Below are 19,788 nucleotides of genomic sequence, written 5' to 3' on the forward strand. Positions count from 1 at the left end.
GTCGAGTGGTCTTGGCTTTGTGGTTTACTTTGCGTTTCATTTGGATGTTTGCTTTGATGGGCTCAGTGCTATAAGCTTGCAGGCGTATGCTCATTTCATGCCTGCATGCATTTAAGTAACAGAGTAAAAGCGATTTCGGTTGACATTGGAGGTCTCCGAGAATGAATCTGTGTCACGTGTTTTATCTGTCACTGGCTCCATCAAAGTTCCAGAGTCTGCTTCCTGCTAATGGCAAGGTGCACGCCCCCGCCCCGCCCCCGCCTGGCCTTTGATGGTCTCTGCAAGCTCCTCCCGGATCTCCACCCAGACGGGCTGACAGCTTCCAGAATGCGTTCTCCTCCGAGTGCGTGACCTTTGCATTAGGTGTCTGTGACGGCTGCCAGGGAGCAGGAGCCATCGAGTGGCTGAAACTGGGTCACTCCTGGTTTGGAGCCGACGCTGCTCCCATCTGCACATCATCTTACAGACTGCTTTGTTCACCACCCTCTCCTGATGAGCACCGAGAGTGGTGACTGAAGAGACGCACCGATTCCCAAATCTCTCAGACTGGACAACATCAGTGCCCCCTTTTTCCAAATCACCCCCTGCACCTCGGTTTCTCACGTGCATAAAAGCAGGCGTCGATGCCACTGTCCTTGCTTTGTCCTTTGGGAGAAGCCACCCCTTCTCTGGGTTTCACGGATGAGTTTTCTTTGGTGTCGTTTTATTCTGCAGGATAAATTGATCCACCAGGGTGTTTCTCTAATGGATTTAATCTGTGGCAGGAATCAAATAGATTGATCCTGCAATGCCGTCAGATTCCAGACTTTGTCTCCTGGAACCGTTACTTGGTTGTGTCCACTGCATACATTTTGAGTGTTTCTGCCTCCTGTGGAATTTCGTGGTAGAGACCGACAGCTCTAGGCCACCCGAGATAAGGGCCTTTGAGAAGGACCACTCACATGCTGAAGTGGCCTCCAGCGTATTTGCTGAAATGCCACTGGCTTCCTTGCTTGAATCTGATCTTGCACATATCCCGTAACCAGGGGCAGGTGCGGTGGCAACAGCAGCTTCCGCTGCCCCTTGGGATTCCCGTGTCAGAGCAGCTGGATTGAGTCCCACCTCTGCCTGCGCATCCGGCCTCCCGCTGCTCCGGGAGGCAGCAAGTGCTGAGTCCCTGCCATCCTGTAGGGGACCTGAATGGTGCTCCTGGCTTCTGGATTTGGCCTGACCCAGCCCTAGCTGTTCACGGGCGTTTGGGGAGCCAGCCAGCACATGAATGACCTCTCTCTCTCTCTCTCTCTCTCTGCCTTTCAAATAAATAAAAACAAGTGAACATTAAAACAAACAAAATAGACCACGTAGAAAACTCCCATAACCCACTCCCGAAGTCGTATGATCGAGTGCTGACGGACAGGGTGCCCTCGAAGCGGGACTCCCTTCTGCTGAGTTACAAAGCAGAGGTTTGGCCCCTGGCATTCAGGGAGACGGGCGGATGCAAACCCTTGTTTCTGTGTCACATCCCTTTGGGAACCCTGATATTTGTCTTCCCCACGACACTCTGGCTTGTTCCCCCGGGGTCCTTGTCTGTGTCTGTCACACAGCTCCACCTCTTTCCTTGGCTGGTCTCCTTGGAGCGCAGGGTTGAGTTGCTCGGACGCCATCCTCAAGGGGCGGGAACGGCGTTGTCTCCAGAGGCAATAGGCACAGGCACCTGCCCCGGGCTCCCACCCTGTGGTGACCCCAGCCTGAGCCTTCTGCCTGCAGGTGCCGAGCACCCAGCACCCCAGCACCGGCGTGCCAGCACGCCGTGTCCTTGGCGTTCAGAGGGAGCTGGAGGGAAGCTTGTAGTCACCTAGGGAACAGCCCCCGGCAGCACAGTGGCATTTGGTATCTTATTTGCTGCATCGAATTTATTTCTTTTTTCATTTCCTTCACAGTTGGGGAGAGCTTAGAAAAGAGCAGGAATGAGAACAAATAGCCATCACGAGGGACAGTCTCTCCAAAGTGGACGATTCCTCAGAGGACCCTGTCCTTTCTTACATCTGTGTCTTGAGGAGGAATGGAAAAGGCCTACCCACGCGGAGATGTCTGCCCGTCGGCAGCACCTAAACGTTATCACGAGAGGAAGCAGCTACTCTGCCATCCATCTAAGCAGCTTGGAAACGGGGCAGGAAGGCGCCCCGAGACAGGGCAAGGCGGCGGCAGCCAGGGTCAGGGTTGCCAGTGCTGTTCCGAATCCACAGTTGGGGCTGATCTCCTCACACCTGGGGGCTCTGTGGTCTTGGGTAAGCTTAGCTGCCCACCGTGCCTCAGTTTCCCCACTGATAAGAAAAAATGGTAGCACCTGCTTCCCAGGGCAGAGCTAGAGGGAAGCAACGTCAGTCCACTTAGAACAGACTTCCGAGCGTCTTCCGGCCCTCCCTGCGCCTCCTGCTGCACCGGCTCTGCCTGCTCCCACCACCGGCTTCCTGCCAGGGCCCCACAGCCCCCAGCCCTTCCTGTTGCCTGCTGGTCCCAGACTCTGAGCTATTCCCGCCCCCGTGGGGCCATTTCCACCCACACTCCCTTCTCCCTGGGCGGTGGCGCTCCTCCACTGCAGCCGTCTGTCATGGTGATGGTTCCTGGGGAGTAAACCCCCTCCCCTGAAGACTCGTGTCCCCCGCGCACGTGCACGGCTCACAGAGCGGCTCCTGCTTGCTCCTCCTTCCCGCCTAAACTCTGCCCTTGCAGGAGGCGCTTGCTTAGAATGTTCATAGACTCTTGCCGCCCCCAGGGGACCGGGGCACAAGGAGCCTGTGGCCGAGCACTTTGTGCAGTCCAGCTGGAAGACAGACACCAAAACAGGTGACAGCTTTGGGTTTTCCAGTGCAGGCGGAGCAAGCACCAACCACAGCCCTTCTCGCCGAGGTCCTGGGATGCAGAGCCCCAGCCTGCCTCTCCCTCTCTCTACCTCCTGGGCCTGGTGCTTGGTATTGCAGATGGAGGTGAGGAACTCCAGTGGCAGCTGCCGCTGGTCAGAGAGTATCAGAACAAAATGTCACCCACTTCAGAATGACAAGGGACAGCGATGGCCACCGGGGCCCCCTCAAGGCCTCACTCATACCAGGGCCGGGGTCTTGCTCTCAGGGATGGTGCTGACCCAGTGAGCGGCGGCTCACGTGGACCTGACCAGGCGGTGCTGCTGCCACCCCCCCCCCAGCACCTCTCTCTCACTAAGAGCTCTCATTGCGATGGCATTCCTAGGCCTGCCCCCCTCTCGATGCTGCCCCCTGAATGCGCTCCTGTTTGTCCCACACTGGCTAAATAGAAGCTTTTTGCTCTAATCTCTCCTGGAACTCCATGTTCGGCATATAGCAGTGCACACGTGGCCCTATTGTGTATTTTTTTTTCTGACAGGCAGAGAGGACAGTGAGAGAGAGAGACAGAGAGAAAGGTCTTCCTTTGCTGTTGGTTCACCCTCCAATGGCCGCCGCGGCCGGCATGCTGCAGCCGCCGCACCGCGCTGATCCGATGGCAGGAGCCAGGTACTTCTCCTGGTCTCCCATGGGGTGCAGGGCCCAAGCACTTGGGCCATCCTCCACTGTCCTCCCTGGCCACAGCAGAGAGCTGGCCTGGAAGAGGGGCAACCGGGACAGAATCCGGCGCCCCGACCGGGACTAGAACCTGGTGTGCCGGCGCCGCAAGGCGGAGGATTAGCCTAGTGAGCTGCGGCGCCGGCCCCACTGTGTATTCTTTAAAAATCACTGTCCCCCTGCTCTGAGAAGCAGATGCCCGCTGAGCTCTGGGGCCTTGAGTCGTGCAGAGTGGAAGCACCGTGGCAAGGAAGGGGTGTCATCAGCTTCCCTGACGACCGGAGTCGTTTCTCTGCGACTCCAGGCAGAGCACTGATTGGCAAACACATTTGAAAAGGGAAAGGCCGGTGCTAAGTTCATGCCCTCCACCTGTGCGCTCTTGTTGGAAAAAAAAAGATAGAAATTATTTGGAAAATGCAGTTGTGCAGTGGTGAAGAGTCCCACATCCCACTTGGCAGTACCTGGGCTTGGTTCTTAGCCCTGGCTCTTGACTCTGGCTTCCTATGCAGACTCTAGGAGGCAGCAGCGTTCCTGGCACCCATGTGGGAGACCTGGATTGAGTTCCTGGCCCCTGGCTTGGGCCCCAGCCGTCACAGACATTTGGGGAGCGAACTAACAGATGGGAGCTTGCACGCTCGCTCTCACTTTCTCTGCCCTCCCCATAAATAACTAAATGAATGAATGAGTAAATAAACAAATACAACTTCATGCAGTGTAGTAGCAGCAAGGTTCCTTCTTCTTGGCCATGTAGGACATCTGTAGTTAGGGGACAGGTGCACCAACATCTCGCACTCAGCTTTGTATGGCCGAAGCCAAACCACTGTGCAAGGACGCGAGGCCCAGGCAGAGCGAGTGAGCGAGCAGGAGAAGCCAGCCCGTGCTCTCGCCAGGTGGGTGGAGAGCATTTAGTGCGACAGCCGATCGTAGGCAGCCTGCAGTGCCGGCTGTGGTCTCAGGACCCTGAGGAGGCTCCCCTTCCCTCTCATTCTCCCTGTGCAGGGTGATGAGCGTCGTTTTGTCCTCACCTGGCCCTGGGGGGTTGAGGCCGCCTGCTGTCCTCCTCTTCCTGTCCTACAGATGCACTGGGAAAGGGAGGTGGCCAGTCAGGACCTGAACTAAAGCTGTCCAGGTGGGGCTCTTGGGCTCTCCACCAGTGTTGCCAGGCTTGCTTTTCCCACAGTGTCATTGTCAGGACAAGGCACAGACCCGAGCGACAGCAACGAGTGATGGGCGGTGGCCAGCAGACAGGTCATTGAGTTCTGAAGTTGCCCACATGCTTAGCTTTCAATAAAACCACGTGCTATGAGGTTGAACTCCAGCGCTGATTCCCCTGATTCCAGTCCAGAAAGTGCTGTGTGGAACAGGAAACACCATTTGCCATTTCATCATAACAACTGGGGTACCTGAGTCTAAATCAATCCTAGTTAGGAGACGGATATAGCAGTGAGTGTTTAAGCATGAAATCTGGTGGGATTAATGAGCTCTGTGTCATGTTAAAAATCCCTTCCTTACGTAGGGACAGCAGTACCACCCGTGGTAGGCACAGGTGTGGCGTCATCTCAGCGCGGCTGGAGTGAAAGACGTGAAGGCAGGGACATGGTTTTGTGGCATCACCCTTACCTGGGCGCTCAGTGCCAGTCGCTGTGGCCTGGGACGGGGAACAACAGGGACCGTGGAGGAGAGAGTGGAGTGGATGTCACAGGCGGCTGAAACGCAGAGCCTACTTGTGGTCCGCACTTGGTCTCTACTTCTTGGCTCATGGGTCCCAGCAGTGATAGAGAAATTTTTAAAGAGAAGCAAGAGAAACATAAGGATAGCCATAATGGAAGCAGATTCCACGAGCTAGATCATCGTATTACACAGCCATTTATTAAGGACACATTTCCGATGCCAAGTTTGTGAGTGTTAGCCGCAGCCCTCGCTAACAGACTCCTCCACAGTGACATGGAAATTGCCCTAACATCCCTGTGCTTGGAATTCAAAACATCCTCTCCTGGATTCCTTTTTCCATCAGTCCATCCATTTAGGAAGCTCCTGCGGGCGCCCGCTGTGTGGACTCTTCCAGAGAGCTGCTGGTAGTGCCTGTGCCTGTGGGGGCGGGGGGCGAGCTGGACAAAGCCCCTCCCCACCCTGTCCTTGCTCTTGGCGTGTGGGGCGGTTGTGCAGGAGCAGGGGAGAGGCCGGGAAATCGCGGTGAAGAGAAGTCCAAGTGTGGAGTGGGCGTGTAGCCGAGCAGCTAAGACCCGCGTCCCACGTCAGAGCGCCTGCGCTGGTTCCTGGCTCCGGCCCCTAGCTAACGAAGACCCTTGAGGCAGTGGCGATGGCTCCACTGCTTGGGCTCCTGCCACCCATGTGGGAGACCTGGTTTGAATTCTTGAATTCTTGGCTCCTGGCTTCAGTCTCAGTCCAACCCCAGCTGTTACAGGCATTAGGGGAATGAACTAATAGATAGGCTATATCTCCCCTTTCCTCCCCCTCCCTCTCCCCCTCTCCCCCTCTCCCTCCCTTCTTCTCGTCCTCTCTTTGTCTCTCAAATAAACACATTTTTTTTTAAAAATTGGGGGACCGCCATCGTGGTATAGTAGGTTAAGCCGCCACCTGAGAGGCCAGCATCCCATATGGGTGCCAGTTCGTGCCCCTGCTGCTCCACTTCCGACCCAGCTCTCTGCAAATGGCCTGGGAAAGCAGCAGAGGATGGCCCAAATGCTTGGCCCCTGCCACCCACATGGGCGACCCAGAAGAAGAGTCATGCCTGGCTTTGGCCTGGTTTAGGTTTGGCTGTGGCAGCCATTTCCGGAGTGAACCAGCAGATGGAAACTCTGTCTCTGTTTCTCCTTCTCTCTCTGTAACTCTGATTTTCAAATAAATATTTTTTAATATTTTTGAGTGTAGAATAAATGTTGCAACGTAAAGGGAGTAACTGCCTTGCTGGGGACCCCACCTTCCTGGGAACGCGAGCCTCACCTCTAGGTTGCTTTTCTGGAGGGCGAGGAGACGACCAGGCAGGAAGCCAGGCACCCCCGTGTGAAGCTGCCATGGCCGAGCCAGGGGGCGCGGTGGGAGACACGGAGCCCTGGCTCCTGTCAGCCCCGGCGCACGCGCTGTGCAGTGAGCGGCCTCTTCCTGAGACGACCTCAACCCGCCGTGTCCTGAGAGACCCGACTGAGGGCAGTTCAGACGGGGGAGGCGCTGGCGAGGGGGCCCCCCTCCGGCCAGCCAGTGGCGGTGGTTTCGTCCCCACTACCATCAACGCTGGCCTTGGAGCCCCTCTGGCCCTCCAGACCCTGCTCCCCTCCTCTCCTCCGCGTGTGGGGTGCATCTTGCAGCCCCACTGCTTCTGGAAACTTCCCAAAGCAGCATCTGAGGTTTTCCTCTTTTTTATCCACGTACGCCTCCCCCAGCACCATAGGAGGGTCTCGGGAAAAGATGGGGAATTCAGTAAATGTTCATGGAATAAGCGAATGCGCGCAGGATAATAACTCGGAGGGACGATTTCCGTGTTGTTGACAAATCCAGGGCCTTGTTAAGGAAACGCCAGGTGTGTGGTCGGTGGACTGTGCTCTCGGAGCCCGGCCCTTCTGTGAGGTTTCTGCTGTCTCTTGGATCCTGCAGGGAAGCTCTGTGCTGTCACAGGAGCCTGACCCTCTGTGTCAGAGTTCCGAGCGCACCGTGCGCTTTCCTGCACGCATCGGCGCCTCGGAGTGGACCAGGCCCTGCGAGGGTGCACGGGGAGCTGGCCAGCTGGCGGGCCGAGAGGGCAGCCCATCAGGCCTGCTTCTGCTGCACACACTGGCCGTCCAGTGGTCACTCGGGGGTGCATTTCAGCCTTGATTTGTTTCCCTACTCACGTGCTGTAAATGTGTTCTGAGGGATTATAAATGCCCCACTGCTGTCAGAGAGAGAGACAGACAGACAGACATTGTGTACGTAGCAGACCGATGGTCACTGACCAGGCCACGCAAATAAAGGCAGGAGCGTCTCCCCATCTCCCAGTGATCTCAGCTCCTTCCATTGCCAGCGAAGGGCTGGTCATTGACTACGAAGGGCTGGCTCATTTCTAGGTGAGACAATTGAACGAAGCTGCAGTTTAGCAAATAAGAAATGCAGATGAAGTCCTAGACTCTGTCTCTGGCTCTCCCCTTCCTCTATGGTTTTCTTTGATTCCCTGATCCCATTGGTCTTTCGTTGCCTTACACCACGCCTGACACTTAGGATACACATAATTCAAGTGTCCTGGATGACTGGGTGGAGGAGCGGCCAGACGTGTGGGTGGATGGCTGGAAGGCTGGGCGGCCGGCTGGCCGGCTGGGCGATGATGCGCGCATACTGCACCGACTGATAAAATCCCGGTGAACTGAGGAGAGATGGGTGCCGTGTTACTGTCCACAAGCACCACTCCTGGGATTATTCTGAAGGCTGAAACCATGATCAAAATCCATGTGTAGCACAATCCGCTTTTATAGTCGCTGTGTACTTTATTAGCGCTGATTTACCGAGCCAGCGTAGCCTTGCCCGAGGAGTCGTAACCGCTGGGAAAATGATCGGGCTGAACGCAGTATCTAAAATTTCCTCCTTCACATTGCGGTTGTGCCTCTTTCTCTCCCAGAGTGCTCTCGGCTGGCTGGTGAATAACGCCAGTGTATTTAAGACCACGGCGGTGACGGTGACCCTGCAGAAGCACTCCGGTGCCGTGAAGGGAGGTGGAAACCAGCGAAATCCCAGGCGCGCTCTTCATTAACTTTCTCTCTAAGCAGCTTCTTTGTACATGATGAGATTTTATAATTGAATAGGGAAATGGATCAATAACTTCCAGTGCAAGAGCAAATGAGCACTTCATAAATATTTATATGAGGAAAATGAAGCACTCTGCCTCTCGGTTTTAAATCCTTTTGGAGCAAGCGCTAACAGAGCCTGGATTTAAATTCTTGGAGGGATACGGGGTGGGGGATGAGATGTGTTGTAGGAATTATCAAGCTTGCATTTACATTCAGAGTCTCCATTTCTCTTCCACTTAACATTTCCATTTCCTTTGTCACGGGTGTGGTAGTCGGTGTCCCTCAGCACCCACGGACTGACACCCACTCCCCCCCACCCGCCAGGGCCACGATTCTTGGGGTCGCTGGCTGCTGAGTCCTGCTGGGAGCGCGGTGCTCAGCTCTCGACCTTGAGCCCTGTGGTCAGGAAGCTGAGATTCAGCCCTTGGGAGGCAGTGACCACGAGAACATTCTTGACCTTGCGAGGTGATGACGGTGGGAACATTTCAAGCACCCGTCTGTGTGTGTGTGTACATTAGGGCCATAACTGGGCCCGGGCGTGTGGGCAGGGTTTTAGGGTGTTTAAAACAGCTGGGGTGCTGTGATCATCTCAGACCATTTCCACTCTTCCCGTCACACTTATGGATTGTACTGGTTTTATTTAGATAGACACTTTAGGAAGCTTCATTGAAAGATTATTTCTCTTTGAAGAATAACCAGCGTTTTACACATTTCTCAAAAAAAAAAAAAAGAGCGAGAGAGAACTGATGTCTTTGAAGGCCAAGCAGAGAACTCAGGGGTGCGTCTGTGTGCAGCCGTCACATACACCTGCCCCCCAGCCCTCTCCACCTGCCCGGTCACAGCTGACAGCTTCCTCTCTCAAGCTGCTGTCCCAGCGGCTGTCACACGTTGTTGACATTGTGGCTGGAAGGTCCCAGAGTGCGTGGACCCTGGTCTCATTCATCCTTATGTCCCCTGTACCCAGCCTGGCATGTGTGGGCACTCAGTGTGGATTGAATTAATGAACAGATTCACTCAAGATTCCCTCCCCCAATATTGAACACAATCAGAACACAGAGTCCCCATGATTCCATAACATCTCTGTCAGCATTCGAAAGTTATGACCCATTTTTCCTGACAAAGCCCGAACGTTTCCAAATCGCTTCTGCTCTCTCCCTGGGATGGGCCTTGTGGGTTTTATCGCGGAGTGGTCTTTACCGCCATCGGTGGGGGCTGTAGAAACCTGGGCTGATTCTGATGGATCAGGCCAGCTCACCCCGAGGCCAGGGTGCAGAGAAAGTGGTGCCGGTGGACTGTGCCTTGAGGACGATTGATGACAAAAACAGGAAGGCAAAATAGAAAGGAGCCAGCAAAGAATCCAGACTGCGCGCACCGTTACTCGCAGGAGCCGCAGCAGTGCCAAGTAACGGCAGAGGGGGAGGAAGCCGTGCCAAACCCACCACGGCTTTATCAGGACGCAGCCGACCCTGGTGGGAGAGGTGGGTGGTTCCCACACGCCTAACGCCTGGAATTCAGGCTGCCCACGGGGGTGTGGGTGGCCGGAAGCCGTGTTTTCCGGTCTCCTTTGCTTTTCCATACCCACAAGAGCATTCTTCCTGAAGCAGTCTGGTTTCATCTTTTTAAAAACTTCATTTATTTTATTTTTGAAAGTCAGAGAGACAGGCAGAGAGAGATCTGCCATGCACGGTGCCTGCAAGCAGCCAAGGCCGGGTCACAAGTGAAGCTGGCCATCAGGAACCCAACGCAAGTCTCCCACGCGAGTCCTGGGGCCCCAAGAACTCGAGCCATCCCTGCAGCCCTCGTTAGCAGGGAGCAGGAGTGGAGAGCAGGGCTGGGACTCGAACCCAGGCACCCGATGTGGAATGCAGGCATCCAAACAGCGTCTCCACTGCTGAGCCAGACGCCGGTCCCTAGTTTCATCTTTTAGTCTCCTGTGTGTGTGTGTGTGTGTGTGTGTTTTCTCTATCTGTTTTTATTCTGTTCTGGTACTTTCAATATCAAAAACGAAAGGGTAGGAAACAATTACTTTTATAAGCAAACAAGGAAATGCATTGGTTTTAAGAAACAGACTCTGACAACTTGTGTAAGTTTTCAATTGCTGGTTGCAGAGCTATCATAAATATGTTTACTAAGAAACCTTCCGCTGAGGACTGGGATAAGCAGAAGGGAAATATAAATAGTTCTCGCTGTTTTCTCACATGTTTGATTGATACAGACTCTAGGTATAACACTGTCTCTGTTGCATGAACACCAGTTGGGACCGCGTCACCGTGGGCCACGTTCATCGGCTCTCGGCTCTTGGCCCATCAGTACACCGCTGGTTTGTGCTCTTGACTCCTTGAGACTGTGTTTATTTTCTGCCCAAGAGCAATAATGCTGCTAATATAGAAAAGACTTCTGGATGGCCGTGATGTTTGACTTGTCGATAAAGGAAACACAAAAGCTCTCCCCACTAGTAAAAAAAAATCCAAAATTAGAGACAAAAATTACATTCGAGTTGAGGTCACCGACTGCTGTTGAATCAACACACAGGGGTTTGTACCCGCAGAGCTGGATGGGCTGCCCCGGCCTGCGTGGTGCAGTGCTCACACCCAGCCCCTCTGTCCACGTGCAAACCCCTCTTTCCTTTTCCACCACAAATGTAGTGACACGGAAGGCCTGGCTCCAGTGGCAGCCAGTTCCCAATCTTTGCTGCCTGGAGTCAGGTGGGTGTAGGGTGACTCGCTGTGCCATTAATTCTTTGGACTTCACGGTCACTGCTCTCTGTTTCTTGTTTGCTTTCGGCTCTGTATCTGGGTCCTCCCCAAGCTTCCTCCCCGTTTTCAGAAAGCAAAATGTTCTTGGCTTCTGTCTTTTTTAAAATATTTTTTACAGATTAACTTTTATTTTATTTGAAAGGCAAAGTTACAGAAAGGCGGGGGGGACAGAAAGAGATCTTCCACCCACCGGTTCACTCCCCAAATGACTGCATTGCTCAGGGCTGGGCCAAGCTGAAGCCAGGAGCCTGGGTCTGCATCCAGATCTCCCACGTGGGTGGCAGGGGTCCAAATACTTGGGCCATCTTCCACTGCTGTCCCATATGCATTAGCAGGGAGCTGATTGGAAGCAGAGCAGCCGGGACTCGAACCTGCTCTCTTACGGGATGCAGCAGCTTCGCCCGCTGTGCCAAGACAACAACCCCCGCCCTTGGTATTGTAAATAACCCAGGTGAAGAAAACAAGGACCTGTTAGGCCCACGTCTGAGCAGGAAGCCGTGGAACAGTTCTGCAGTCAGGCTCGCCGAGGCCGCCTCCCCGCACTTGCAGGCTGTGAGCCGCGGGGTTGGAAACAAGTCACCTGATCTCCTTGGACTTAGTTGTCTCTTCTGCAAATCGGACAGAGTCCTGGGGCCTTTGACAGTGTGCTCACAAAATATTAACGCCCTCCATGCCATGTCACTGGGCCTCGACGGATGGCGGCCGTTGTCCGCGTTCCCGTCGGTAATTACCAGTGTGTTCCATGTTGCCCCCGCGTAGCGCCTGTGTGACCCTGTCCTTTATTTACAATCTGATGCTTCTGGCTCCTCCGGGGTAAAGTGGTGCTGAATTGTTCTCAGCATTTTCTTGACAACCTGGCCTCCCCCTTCACGAGAGGCTCGCATAAGGGTTTCTCCTTGTGCACCTGCAGCGGTGGAAGCCGTACGTGGGCCCCACGTGCATTGTGACAGCAGGACACACGTCGGGTTCACGCGCCTCTGTGCAAGTGGAAAGAAAGGCTCTTGTTAAAGTCTAACGGGCCTGCCTCAGTCCTGCCTCCACTGTGTAACAGAATACCGGGGCGGGGCTGCTGGTAAAGAGATGCCTTGTGCCCACACGTGTGCAGGCTCAGTGTGGCTGTGGCGAGGGCCTCGTGGTGGAGGGCAGCCAGGGGCAGGAGGACGTCCCCAGACAGGAATCCACGGAGGCTGGACAGTGGCGTGGCCAGGCTTGCTTGTTCCCCTGTAGCAATCCTCTCTTGACAAGTCACGCAGGGTTCCCTGAAAACGACCTTGACCGCTTGGAGGGCAGTGCCCTCCGTGACCTGAAGGTCCCCCCTGCCCCTCCACCCTAAAAGGTCCCACCACAGTGAGGATCCAGCCTCCAAGGCCTGAGTTGCGTCCAGAACCTGGCCAAGCCCTGATTGGAGAGGCGGAGCCCCAGCTGCTCCTGTGTGCCAATGCTTTCTTCGCCCCCTCCCCCCAGGTCGGCCACCCCTCAGTGGCCCTGCAGACGGCAGCTTTACCCCCTACGCCACAGCGCCGCCCCGAGGGTCGCTATTTTTAAACTGGAGGGTGGTGTGTGAGTTACACTGCCACGGCCTACACCACCGAAACGGAGGCCCCGTGTCAGCCTGTGAAGCAAAGATGACACAGAAGGCGCCCACGCGGGCCGTGTGCCCACTCAGCACAGATGCACAGCGGCCCTGCACGCGCCCCAGCTCCCGGGGCGGCACCTCTGCCCTCTGGGCTGCTCCTGGGTCCTCGCTGCATCGTGTGTGTCGTCAGCTTCACCCGCCGGCTTTCGGGAACACCCTGGTGTCCTGGGTCAGTGAATCTCCTAAGAGACCCCGTGATGCCTGATCCCCCGTGAAGGAAGGCGCCTTGGCCCCAGGCAGCGGGCGGGGCGTCCTGGGAGCTGGGAGCCTCCGTGCACAGGCGCCAGGGCCAGGGCCAGGGCCAGGGCGGCCTGCGGTGCCTTTGCCCCCACAGCTTTTCCAGTGGGAGTCGCGAAGAATATTCCAGCTTGGTGGGGGCTCGCTCCGCAGTTGTTATCGGCCTCAGTGACTGCACTGGATGAATGGCCTGTTTTGTTTCAGTTGTGGATCGGGTCTGTGACCCTGGGCCTGAGGACTGTGCGGCTCAGCTCCCATGCATGAACTGGGGCCACAGCGGGAGGGCGCGAGGACTGGTGTCCCCTTAGCTGTCTGGCACACAGAGTGTCATTTCCATCACTCGGGTTGGGGGTGCCCCCGCAGGGCCTGTGTTGCCCAGAGGGGGAGCACAGCATCTGCCCTGGGGGGGTGGTCAATGCCCCAGTGCCCCTGCCCTGGGGGGGGGGGCAATGCCGCCGGTGCCCCTGCAGGAGGCAAGGCCTGGGGAATCCCAGAACCCGAATGAGGGACCTTCTCACTCCCTCCACCACCAGCTGGAGGTGAGCCTGGAGCTGGGGGTGTTGGGAAGAGGCCCCCTCCCCCCACCAAAGGCTCGGAAGAGGCACCGTGTGCGGTCTCTGGCATTTCTTGGTGGGACAGAAAGGTGGGGGCGGGCGTTTCAGGCCCCATCCCCTGTGGGGCGCAAGCAGAGCGAGAGGACGGGGCCACAGCGCTGCGTTTCTGGCAACGTCTTGGCTATTGGAGAAACACGTGTTTAAAACAAAATCCTCAGAAACCTCTCCTTGCTGCTCCGATGCTTTGCCTGTTGGGGGTTTGTGTTCTCCGAGCCATTGTTATTGTTATGATTAAATAATAATAATATTTTGTAAAGCCGCCCTGGGAGCAGGCCAGCCCGCGCGGAGGCGCGTTGCAGCCCGGAGCACCTGGCTGTGTGGCCCGGCGGCCTCCCCGTGGCTTCCGTGGCTCGGGAGGCTTCTGCCCTCTGTGAAGACACAGCGACCGCCTCCCCACGTGTGGGTGTGGGGGGCTCTGCCTGCCCACGCCGCCGACCCCCTGCAGCCGTTGTTTCTGGCAGGACGCCGGCTCTGAAGGTGGTCTCTGGCTCCCCCCCTCCGGCTGTGCCTCCTCCCTCCCCGGCCCCTGCACATCTGGAGCAGACGTGGCCGCCTCAGCTTCTGTTGGGCCAGGGGCACAGGTAGTACTGCCGGGGCTTGCTGTGGCGCTCCGTCCGGCCCGTGCCCCTGGAGGCCATCAGCCCCTGCTCTGGCACCTGCTCCTCTTGGAGGACAGGGTGGGGACCCCTCTCCCAACCCCATGCCCTGTGGCTGCCATGTTTTGCTGTGGGGATTGTAGCAAAGGGGCTCAAGGCAGGAGCCTCTGGGGGACTCAGGACTCCCAGGTGGGCGGGGCACTGCAGGGAGGCCACTATGCTGCCACCTGCCTCTGGGGACACTGAGAAGGGGGCACCCTCCTCCCCTCCTCCAGGGCCTGCGGGCTGCAGGGGATCCGCCGGAGACCCGGCCGTGTTGCAGAGCAGGGCTCACAGCCAGCCACACACAGCAGAGGCAGGAGCTGCCTTTGGCCCTCTCGGGCAAGACCGGAAAAGCACCTGTGCTCTCCAGGTGCGTGCAGACAGCGGAGAGGCAGGGGCCAGCCCCCAGGCCGTGGGTGTTCCTGCCCTCTGTCCAAACAGCATGCATTCTGTGAGGGACGCTCAAAGACTGCGTGCCCAGGTTCTGCTCCTCATCACAAGCCCCCCCGGAGTAGCCCCCACTGGTGTAATGGCAGAGAGGGGGAATCAGCACCCCCCCCACTGGCTTTCCCCCAGCCACAGCTCAGCAAGGCGCAGGCGGGCAGGCGTGGGGTCTCTGCCCTGACAGGCTGTGTCACCTCGGGACCCTCAACTGGGTCCCAAGAAACCATCAGACGAACCCAGATTTTGTGTTCTTCAAAAATGCCTTGATTGTCAAAAAGCACAGGAAGGTAGCAGGAGTGTCCCAGATCTGGGGAGGAAGGGTGATGAGCACGAGGTCGAGGAGGGAGGAAAGATTCTGACCTTGCGCCGAGGTGCGGTTTGCACGGAGCAGCGCTGAACGGTGCGTGCCACATGGCAGTCGTGTGGTGCGTGCGTTGTCTCTCTAGGTGCCTAAAGAAAAGGCAAGGGGACGTGACAGCCCCTCACGCAAGAGCTGATCTCGGGCAGACTCAGAAAATGTGGTGGGAGCAACACTGGGTCACCTGTCACTGCTGAGACACGCGTGGAGTGTGCTGGGACATGCATGGAGTGTGCTGGGACACGCGTGGAGTGTGCTGGAACACACATGGAGTGCTCTGGGACACGCGTGGAGTGTGCTGGGGTACACGTGGAGTGCTCTGGGACATACGTGGAGTGCTCTGGGACACACGTGGAGTGTGCTTGGACACACGTGGAGTGCTCTGGGACACACGTGGAGTGTGCTGGGGTACATGTAGAGTGTGCTTGGACACACGTGGAATGGGCTGGGACACGTGTGGAGTGCTCTGGGACACGTGGAGTGTGCTGGGGTACACGTGGAATGTGCTGGGACATGCGTGGAGTGCTCTGGGACACACGTGGAGTGGGCTGGAACATACGTGGAGTGCTCTGGGACACACTTGGAGTGCTCTGGGACACGCATGGAGTGCTCTGGAACACACGTGGAGTGCTCTGGGACGTACGTGGAGTGTGCTGGGGTACACATGGAGTGTGCTGGGACACATGTGGAGTGTGCTGGGACACACGTGGAGTGCTCTGGGACATATGTGGAGTATGCTGGGACACGCATGGAGTGCTCTGGGACATACGTGGAGTGTGCTGGAACACATGTGGAGTGCTCTGGGACACGTGGAGTGTGCTGGGGTACACATGGAGTGTGCTGGGACACGCGTGGAGTGGGCTGGAACACACGTGGAGTGCTCTGGGACATACGTGGAGTGTGCTGGGACACACGTGGAGTGGGCTGGGGGTAATCTGTGTTCACAGGAAGCATCTGAGATCCAGGTAACCTACCCTGGGACAGCTTAGGAAAACAGAAAAGAGTGCGTGTGTGTGTGAAGAAACCAAGGCGGGGCACAGAGGGTAAGGCAAGTGAAATAAGACGGTGAATCTCGAGTCAGCACCTGCATCTCCTGTGGGTGCTGGTTCAAGTCCCGGCTGCTCCACTTCCAATCCAGCTCCCTCCTAATGACCTGAGAAAGCAGCAGAGGATGGCCCAAGTGCCTGGGCCCCTGCACCCATGTGGGAGACTGGGAAGAAGCTCCTGGCTTCGGCCTGGCCCAGCCCTGGCTGTTGCGGCCACGTGGGGAGTGAACCAGCAGATGGAAGACCTCTGTCTCTCTCTGTCTCTCCCTCTTTCTCAACTCTGACTTTGAAATAAATAAATAAATTTTTAAAAATAAATAAATAAATTTTAAAAACCTGTGAATCTGGATAAATGGTACCTAAGTGGGTACTTACAAAAGCTGTGGAAGATGCTATTTACAGGCAAACTTATTTGGGTGCAGAAAGATACCGATTTACTAATTTGATGCCAAGGATGCGAAGTGCTACCTTAAGAATCACTGAGCAGGCTGGGGTCGTGGGGCAGAGACCCCGTGGCAGCATGGGCCTTGTGATATGCGTGTCCGGAAACTTCTCACGGTGTCCTTGTACGTGTTAGTTGATAGTTTCTGCAGTTTTCCTGTAAGTGTGAAATTCTTTCCAAAGAACGTTAAAGCTCTTTTTGGAAAATGCACATTCCTGGACGCAGGCCCCCAGGATTCTGAGCCCCTGGCCTGGCTGGGGCTCCCGAGCCCCTCCTGTGTGTCCAGGCCGCGGGGGACCTCTGGGTGCCTGGTGCGTGCTGTCACACTCTGCAGCCCCAGAGCATGGATTCCGCTGTGATGTGTCCTGCCCTTGCTCCTCCGTGGACTTCGGGAGTTTTATCCTGAACCTGTGATAGACATATCCCAAAGAAGGGAGCACCGTGTGGTCACCCCTCGCTCACACCCAGCCAGGGTGACTGCTCTGGGCTGGCCAGTGGGTGGGGGCTGGGGCTGGGGTGCTGCTGAACATCCTACAAGGCACAGGACGGAGCCCCCCTCCCAGCAAAGAAGAGCCTAGCACCACGTCACCACTGGCAAGGCTGGGGAGCCCAGCCGGGCACCCTCACCCGACGCTGCGGCATTAGGAGGCTGCCAGGCGGGCTTCCTGCTCTGCCCCCGCCCCGAGGTCCCTGTAGACAGGCACCAGCCACCGCGGCCCTTCTGCCCTTCACACTTCAGTGTGAATCTTCAGGAACACAGGCACCTTCGTGTACAGCCTCCGTGCCTTTGTCACACCCAGCAAGACGAGAGGCCATCCCCCAGGACTCTCTGATCACTGGTCCAGATTCAAGAGGCCTGGGCGCAACCACGCTGGCCGGCAGGGAGCTGAAATGCAATTGTTTCATCGTGGAACTATCCACGCTTGTGGGAACAATAACAAGCACTAATGCGACATTTGATCTTCTCGCTGGACGGAGCCGGTTCTTCCGTTTTTGAATGTGCAGGGAGTGCACTTAACACATAATTGTTTTGTGGCCCCAAGAAGTGTTGATTCATTCAATAAGCTTGTAGGTGATTATAGTCCTTTTTTCTTCATGGAACTATTTGGAAGGATTACTGAGGCAGATCATTGTAAATTGCATTTTTTAATCATTAAATTATGCCTCCCTCCTCCTCAACATACTTAGCTATTTTTCCCCCCAGACACATGGAAAGTTTTCAGCTTTTAATGAAGAACTCGTTTCTGGAGCGTGTTCTTAGAATGTGAGGTTAGTAGCACGGATGCTGTCATCCCCGTTCCCAGCTTTGCGTGCAAGAGTGTTGTGTGAAAACGAAACCATACATCCCGTCTGTGTTCTAGTTGCTGGGTTCTTTGTAGGAAGTGTTCTTCTGTTTTCCTTTTTAAAGAAACCACAACATCATCGTCTGAGTAACAGACCCATGACTGGGAAGCCACAAATCCTGGGAGCAAGTGTGTCTTGTTTTCTGGCCAAAGTCCACCCTGGGAAGCGAGGTTTTGCTCCGGGCCGGGTGCGTTGAGTGCGTGTCCGATTTTGCTCCGTAGCCAGCTCATCATGGGGACGTCAGTGTGGAGAAGCTGCAACCAGAAAGGGAAAGCTCGGGCTGGCCGTGCGGCTCAGCGTGTCAGGCCTGCGATGCCAGCCTCCCGGGGGGCGCTGGTTCGAGTCCCGGCTGCTCTGCTTCTGATCCAGCGCCCTGCTAATGCCCTTGGGAAGGCACAGCAGAGGATGGCCCAAGTGCTTGGGTCCCTGCCACCCATGTTGGCGTCCTGGATGGATTTCTGGGCTCCGGGCTTTGACCTGGCCCAGCCTTGGCTGTTGTTGCCATTTGGGAAGTGAACCAGAGGATGGAGGATCTCTATTTCTCTCTCACTCTCTCTCTGCCTTTTTTAAAAACAAAACAGGAGGCGAGGAGAAAAGCTCTGATACTCAAGCTGGTGCTGTAAACCCTGTTGTTGTCCTGCTGCCAGCGGCTTTTAAAAATTACACCCAAGGGAGTGACACACTTGAGTGCCTGGACAGCACGCGGGTGCTGAAGCTATCACCAATGTCACGGACGATGCCGTCAATCAGACACGAGCTGACTCATCTCCCTGTCATGGTTTTTAATTAATTTTATAGTTTGCGACTGTGATGCCTGTTAAAGTCTCCCTCACTCTCTTCCACGGCCCAGGGTGGCACTTCGTTGTGTCTGGCATTACTTAACTTAAACCCACAGCTAACTCACGTTCCCTACATTCTCAACTGTGGTTCTGCCTGTAGAAAATTCGCTGTTAGAATGCATGGAACTCTTGTAGCCTACAGGGCTAGGATTGAGTGAGACACCCAGGCACTGTGGAAGGTGCTGCTGACCGCAGGGCTGGCCATGTGGAAGGGGCAGGTGGCTCCCAGGTCCAGCTTTGGGGCTGCTGACTGATTTTTTTGGCCTCCATCCTGGAGGGGACCCGGTGGGTGCTACATTGTTACTGATGTCTACCATTTGTAGATTCTTCTCCAGGCTTCTCAACAGCATCAGATCTGAATGCAAACCCCTCCAGACTGAAGGAAAACAAACAAAAAAACAAGCCCAGTTGTCGATCAGGTGGTAAATCCAATAAGCACTGCAGAGGAGGGGGCAGGAAGCCGGCTGCTCGGGAGTGTTACGAGTGCTTCTTGTCGAGGTTTCTTTTGAAAAGAACAGCAGAAGAGAACATCCTGAAAGAACCCCGCAGCTGCAGTTCAGAAGGGATTTATGGCTTCATGTTACAGCTTCGTATTTTACACCCCTTCGTTGTCCCAAAGACACGCGCGTCTCTTCTTAATGGCTCTCCTGCAGGCAGTGGTGCCGCTTGGTTCTGGCAAAAGCTTGTGGCTTTTTTTTTTTTTGGCAGGTTGAGGGAGGGGGTTCTCTGAGTCAGCTTCAAGGATCTTGACAGGCAAAGCTGCAAAGGGTGGGTGGGCTCTGCTCCCCCGGGCTCACGTTCAGGGAGCCCCTTATTTAAAAAGCAGAAGTTGAAAACCTGAGTGCGGTGCTTGGCGGCCACAGCAAGGCTCTGAGCAGTCCCAAGAGCTGACTTAGAAAATCGTGGAGAGCAAGGGCCGCCTTCCCTGTCCCCGGTCACTCTCGGATCTCCCCGGACAGCCACGTGACGGGCATTTGCAGAGCAAAGCTGTTTTGAGCAGGCAGAAGGGCCCAGGTTTGATCTAACGCACTTTCTGTGGGCTTGGTTCATTGGAGGTCAGTTTTTAAGAGAGCCCAGCCGGCCAGCCCGCAGGTCTGCCCGGGAG

The 19,788-nt window shown here is 55.9% G+C and overlaps 1 protein-coding gene across 1 annotated transcript in view; it reads left to right on the forward strand.

The window, feature by feature from the left end:
* Window positions 1-19,788, forward strand: part of ADAM12 (ADAM metallopeptidase domain 12) — a 319,692-nt gene that overhangs the window by 171,679 nt on the left and 128,225 nt on the right. The window lies entirely within an intron of this gene.

Source organism: Oryctolagus cuniculus, chromosome 15 (assembly GCF_051225735.1).
Source record: "Oryctolagus cuniculus isolate XC-2025 breed Fujian yellow rabbit chromosome 15, ASM5122573v1, whole genome shotgun sequence".
Taxonomy (NCBI): Eukaryota; Metazoa; Chordata; class Mammalia; order Lagomorpha; family Leporidae; genus Oryctolagus; species Oryctolagus cuniculus.